We start from the raw sequence: 5,175 nt of genomic DNA on the forward strand, positions 1-5,175 counted from the left end.
ACACGATGTGGCAGCGAGAAAAACCGCAGTTCTATTTACACGTCAACGGTAAGAAGAGAACACATAATATTTTGCCAGGTCAACAAATCTGCAAGATCTCCACCCAAGAGATCAGTATCCCCTTTCCAGTTAATCATTCTAAGAGGCTGGAGACGAGTAGGGCTAGATAAAACCAAGCTGCCCTAAGGCTGGACCAGAGCAGCCGATCGTGAGATCCCTTCCCCCAAGCGCAGCGCTCGGCAGCCTCTTTCTTCCCCAGGCGCATGCGCAACGCACTCCCCAGCCAGCACACGCCTCCTCCGTGGGGTCGGGAGACGCTGACGTCACCGTGCGGTCTGCAAGCAACCCTTCCGCTCCTTCAAGGAAAATGAGTCCACGGACCTTCGGATTTTCTAGCCCCCAGAAAATGCCCTCCCTCTTTCCATCCCAGTGCCAACCACTTCGCCAGCCCGTCTCCTTTCGGCTGGACTTCTCTTGTACTTTAGTTGGACCAGGAAGGCGGCGGAAAGGAAGGGGAAGGGGAAGGGTGAACGACCAATTCCGTGTTGTTTACAAGGAGTAGGCGAGTCTAGGAATCGGTCCGCGAGGGCGGAGCCGAGGAAGCCGGCACTTCTTCCTTCCCCCCCACCTCCCCTCCCTCCCCAGCCTTCCCCGCGAGCGGACGCGGCAGCGCCTCTGTCTCGCTTTTTCTTATTTTTTCCCCCCTTTCCCCTTTCTTTTTTTTTTTTTCTTTTCTTTTCCCCCCTCCCCCCCTTTCACCATTTCCTCTCGGAGGCGCTTTCCCCGGGCAGGGGCAGAGCCGGTCTCACCCCCCCGCCTCTCCCCGGCCCCCGCCGCCCTATGGCGAGAGGGAGCCTCCTCCCTACCCGGGCTCGAGCGGCGGCGGCCTCAGGCCGGGGGTCATCATGGAACTAATTCGCTGACCGACCCAGCGCCCGCAGCCGTGCGTCCCGCTCGAGCGCCAGCGCCCGCGCCCCCTGAACCGCTTCCCCCTCTTCTCCCTCCTCAATCGGCCCTGTCGTCCCGCGCGCACTGCCGCCGCGCGCCTATGAGAATGAGGTGGTAACGGGCCCCCGGATGACCCCGCGTCACCACTGTGAGGCCTACAGCTCAGCCGGGGAGGAGGAGGAGGAGGAAGAGGAGGAGGAGAAGGTGAGGGGCGGGGGCGGGGGGGCTCGACGCGTCTCCGCGGCCGGCTGACGCGCTGGGGCCTCGCTGCTCCCCCCGCGCTGTCACATTGGCAGCGCCCGTGGCCGCGAACTGCTCGCTGGAGACCCGCCCTCCCGCATCCCCCAGCCCGGGGAACCTCGGGGCAGCCCTCTTCGTCTTCTCCGGCCCAAACCAACCCGGCACCTGCCCAGTTGAAAACAGCGCTACTGTGTTCCTTTTCGGGCCAATTTTTCTGTCAGCGAGTAACTTTTTTTGTGACAGCGGCAAATTAGCTACTCTATAGTGCGTGTTGGAGGCTTTGCGAGCCTGTGTTAATACACAAAGAAGGGGACACACCCCCACCCTCAGGTTGAACGATCCTGCGGGGACACCAGGAAGATTACTAACTTTGCACAGCGGAGTGAATGCCAAATGAATGGGGTGAACCTCCGGTGCTGTGAAATTCGGGGGAGGGCAACGTTACCCAGGGCTTGGTGCGGGTGGGTGGTGGGAATCCGGAGGAGGTGAGATTTGAGTTGTACCCTAAAGGCTCGATTAAATAACTGAAATTTGGAAGGAGGACAAAGAGGCCTCTGCTGGAGCTAGGGGGTTCCGTTACAGATCCTTTTGGCAGAAGTTGACCTTTGGGTAGCAAAACAGTGGAATGTGTTTCGAGAGGTAGGATGGATTCAGACTCTGAAGGGGTTTGAACTAAAATATTTATGTTTTATTCTGTCAGTGGCGAGCCGCTCGACTTAGAGCAGCAGGGTATTACGGTAATGACGTTAAATGACAACACTTGACGAGGCTTATTATCTGCCAGGCATTCTCCTAAACGGCTTGCAATTCATTTAATCCTCCCAAGGCTGGTAGTAGGAGCCTCATCTTACAGATGGGGAAAACCGAGACGCCTCAAGATTAAGTAATTTTCTCCTTAGGCAACGGCTAAAAACCTGGTAACCAGAATTAAGTCTAACTCTATGCTGTGTGGTATCTGTCCTGAAAATGAGTTTGTTAAAATAACAGTGTTATCTGCTTCTAGCTTTTCCAGGTCGTTTGTGGCAGATGAAATAGAAAGGATTGGACAAATAGATTAAGAAATAATGGATGGAATAGATTTAGATTGGCTAGTCTGGGACCAGAGAATCTCCGAGAGATTCTGAGCCCCTGGACTAGAAATTTCTTGATACCGATGAAGGGCCGACTAATAGAATCAGCATATATTAGGGAAGTTCAGGAAAGACGATCGGCAGTTTCAGATAGTTTATGTGGTAATGTGACATCCTAGTAGGTTAGAATGGAACTTAGCATGTGTCTTGGTCAAGATTGGAAACTTGAGTGTGTCCATGTTTTATTTTGATTGTGTAATGCATTAAAAATGAAGAATATTCATCTTCCTGTGTATACTCGTCTTTAAAATGGGCTTTATGGCTGAAATGGGGGTGTAGTAAGAAAAATAAAAAACTCGAAAAAAAGGGCTTCCCACAATTTGATTAAATTGTGGTGAGGTTACATGAGTTAACATGGCATAGCGCTTTGAACAATAGGCCGTCAAATAGTGAGCACTCAGTGCTTTTACTTGTTAAGCTCTTTACAAGTGAAGATATTATTTATTAGGCATATGCTCAACTCCGGAGATTAACATCAAATAATTCATTATTAGAAAAGGCAAGTCTACCAATAATCATCACAAAGCAACTAGATGTAAAAGTAGAATTATGTCCAAGTACAGATGTGGGAAGGCAGAGCACAACAGCACAAATCCGGAGAGTCTTACAGACTGATGGCTACTTTAGGAAGGGAAGTATGAACTAGAGGACATACCAAGTTGAAACAACAGTGCGTACAGCCATGGAGATTAGGAAAGAGCATACACTTGGAATCGCAAATACCTTTAATTCATTGTTTCCAGTGCGTAAAGTCAAGGAGGGAATAGTAAAACCAGTTTCTTGTATGGCCACATTAATCCCTCCTTTCAGAAGGGGAACTAAGATTCAGAAGTCAGCACCACTACAGGATTATTAATGGAATTAGTATGATAATGATGGCAAATACAATAATAGATATTAGTGAAGTTGTTTATATTGTATACCCAGCACTGTGCAGCACTTTTCCTCAGAGGAGCAGGGGGCCCTGTATGTATATCTGTAATAGTTATGCTGTACGGTAAGCCTTTTATAAACTATTACCTCAGACATTAAGCTATTTGATAACCGTGGAGAAAAGAGAAGCAGCAGCAATTGAGAGAATGGAAGGAGAAATGTGAAGCTGGCATAAAGTTTGTGTGTGGAGTATGCCAACCAAAATAGTCATTTCTTATTTCCTGCTTTTCTAAAAAAGCTTGCAAAATTGGATATGACCAATGATAGACATACAGTAACAAAATAGAACTATATAGTTCTGTTTATTCAAACAGTAAAATTGTATTTTAAATGTTTGCATTTTATTTCTTAGCAGAATTTATTAATCTAACTCAAAATGTGTTTTACACTTTAGAAAACAGGCTTGTGCACTGTCAGTAAAAGAAAACCCAAGCCCATGATTTCTGTATCATAGTATGTCTTACTAGTCTTGTCTTTTGTTCTCTCTTTATGTAGAACATACGTTATGACCCTTTACTGCTAAATATTTCACAATAATAGTAATACTTTCTTACAGAATCACAGCAAAATTTTCAATTTTGGTAAATTTAGCAATCGATACATTGGCTTGTGTAATCTGTCCCAGTTATCTCATTTGACCCAATAATGACCTTTACACCATTTGTCTCCTTCCAGTACTGGATCCAATTGAAGGTCAGGTATTGCAGTTTCTTTTCTATCTTTTTTTTTTTTTCTTTTGAAACAGAGTGTCCCTCTGTTGTCTAGGTTGGAATTCAGTGGCGTGATCTTGGCTCAGTGCAACCTCCACTTCCTGGGTTCAAGTGATTCTTCTGCCTCAGCCTACCGAGTGACTGGGGCCACAGGCGTGCACCGCTATGCCTGGCTCATTTTTGCGTTTTTAGTAGAGATGGGTCTTACCATGTTGGCCAGGCTGGTCTCCAACTCCTGGCCTCAAGTGATCCGCCTACCTTGGCCTCCGAAAGTGCTTGGAGTACAGGCATGAGCCACCCTGTGCAGCCAATTTTTTGTGGCCTCATTTAATCTGCAACATCCCCAAAGGTATCCCTCATTGTTTTTGTCTTGCAATTATTTGTATCCCTTTTTTATTATATTTTATTTATTTATTTATTTTTTAGAGATTGGGTCTCAATTTGTTACCCAGGCTGGAGTGAGGTAGTGTAATCATAGCTGACTGCAGCCTCAAACTCCTGGGCTTATGTAATCCTCCCACCTGAGCCTCCTGAGTAGCTGAGACTACGGGCAGGCGTGTGATATCATGCCTGGCTAATTTAAATTTTTTTTTTTTTTGGTGGAGACGGGTCTTGCTCTGTTGCCCAGGCTGGTCTCAAACTCCTGGCTCTGAGTGCTTCTCTCCTGCCTCACAAAGTTCTGGGATCGCAAACAGGTGCCACCATGCCCTGCTATCTGTCCCATTTTTAAACGTTTAAGGAAATTATACCTCTTTTTACTTTGTTAGCTTCCTCCAGAGTGAGCAAAGAGTGATTCTTTTGTTTTTTTTTTCTATTGATAATGTTGTATTGCATTGATTTCTGAATCTTAAAACAAGCTTGCATTCCTGGAACAAATCCCACTTGGTTATGGTGTATAATTCTTTTTTTATATTGCTGGATTCAGTTTGCTAGTATTTTGTTGATAAATTTTGCGTTTATATTCAGAAGAAATACTAATCTGTAGTTTTCTAGTGATGTCTGTCTGGTTTTGGTAGCAGGGTAATAATAACTGGCTTCAAAGAAAAGGTTGGGGAAAATTTGTAAAGAATTGCTATTAGTTTTTCTGAAAATGGTAGAATTAGCCAGTGAAGCCATCTGGGCATGGATTTTTCTTTGACAGTGCTTTAAAAAATTAACTGTTTAAATCTTTGATTTTACAACTACTCAGCTTTTTCTTTTTTTTTTTTTTTTTT

The 5,175-nt window shown here is 45.9% G+C and overlaps 1 protein-coding gene across 1 annotated transcript in view; it reads left to right on the forward strand.

Moving 5' to 3' along the window:
* The first annotated feature begins 647 nt into the window (after positions 1-647).
* The window catches only part of CCNI (cyclin I), a 33,205-nt gene continuing 28,677 nt past the window's right edge, over positions 648-5,175 (forward strand). The window contains exon 1 of the mRNA XM_017876542.1: positions 648-1,152. The gene's annotated coding sequence lies outside the window, so the exon portion shown is untranslated. The remainder of the gene's footprint in view (positions 1,153-5,175) is intronic.

This window comes from Rhinopithecus bieti, unplaced genomic scaffold, assembly GCF_001698545.2.
Source record: "Rhinopithecus bieti isolate Rb0 unplaced genomic scaffold, ASM169854v2 scaffold_8675, whole genome shotgun sequence".
Taxonomy (NCBI): Eukaryota; Metazoa; Chordata; class Mammalia; order Primates; family Cercopithecidae; genus Rhinopithecus; species Rhinopithecus bieti.